A 1,540-nucleotide genomic window follows, 5' to 3' on the forward strand; every position below is an offset into this window, starting at 1 on the left:
GCTTGCCGTAACAAAGGATTAACCGTATTGTGTGGAAGATGATTGTTTGCAGAGAAAACAAGAAAAACAAGTATTGCAAGCAGATTTGTATTTCGATGTTAAAGAATGGACCGGGGTCCACAGCTCACTAGAGGTGTCTCTCCCATAAGATAAAAGCATGTTGGGTGAACAAATTACAGCCGGGCAATTGACAAATAGAGAGGGCATAACAATGCACATACATGGCATGATAAGTATAGTGAGATTTAATTGGGCATTACGACAAAGTACATAGACCGCCATCCAACTGCATCTATGCCTAAAAAGTCCACCTTCAGGTTATCGTCCGAACCCCTTCCAAGCATTAAGTTGCAAAGCAACAGACAATTGCATTAAGTATGGTGCGTAATGTAATCAACAACTACATCCTCGGACATAGCGCCAATGTTTTATCCCTAGTGGCAACAAGACAAAGCACAACCTTAGAACTTTCGTCACCGTCCCGTGTGTCAATGCAGGCATGAACCCACTATCGAGCATAAATACTCCCTCTTGGAGTTAAAAGCAAAAACTTGGCCGCAGCCTCTACTAGTAACGGAGAGCATGCAAGATCATAAACAACACATATGTAATAACTTGATAATTAACATAACATGGTATTCTCTATCCATCGGATCCCGACAAACACAACATAGAGTATTACGGATAGATGATCTTGATCATGTTAGGCAGCTCACAAGATCCAACAATGAAGCACAATGAGGAGAAGACAACCATCTAGCTACCGTTATGGACCCATAGTCCAGGGGTGAACTACTCACTCATCACTCCGTGAGGCGACCATGGCGGTGTAGAGTCCTCCGGGAGATGAATCCCCTCTCCGGCAGGGTGCCGGAGGAGATCTCCGTAATCCCCCGAGATGGGATCGGCGGCGGCGGCGTCTCGCAAGGTTTTCCGTATCGTGGTTTTTCGCATCGTGGGTTTCGCGACGGAGGCTTTAAGTAGGCGGAAGGGCAGAGTCGGGGGCCGACGAGGGGCCCACACCACAGTGGCGGCGCGGCCCCCCTTGGCCGCGCCGCCATGTGGTTTGGCCACCTCGTGGCCCCACTTCGTATGCTCTTCGGTCTTCTCGGAAGGTTCGTGGCGAAATAGGCCCCCGGGTCTTCGTTTCGTCCAATTCCGAGAATATTTCGTTACTAGGATTTCGAAACCAAAAACAGCAGAAAACAAGAACCGGCACTTCGGCATCTTGTTAATAGGTTAGTTCCAGAAAATGCACGAATATGACATAAAGTGTGCATAAAACATGTAGGTATCATCAATAATATGGCATAGAACATAAGAAATTATCGATACGTCGGAGACGTATCACTGGACATCATCTCCATCGCCATCACCATCATCTTCATCATCATCACCGCCATCTCCACCGCAGCACCTCGTCACCGCTGTAGCAATTTGGGTTTGATCTTGATTGTTTGATAGGGGAAACTCTCCCGGTATTGATTTCTACTTGTTATTGATGCTATTGAGTGAAACCATTGAACCAAGGTTTATGTTC

The sequence above is a fragment of the Lolium rigidum genome, chromosome 1 (assembly GCF_022539505.1).
Source record: "Lolium rigidum isolate FL_2022 chromosome 1, APGP_CSIRO_Lrig_0.1, whole genome shotgun sequence".
NCBI lineage: Eukaryota > Viridiplantae > Streptophyta > Magnoliopsida > Poales > Poaceae > Lolium > Lolium rigidum.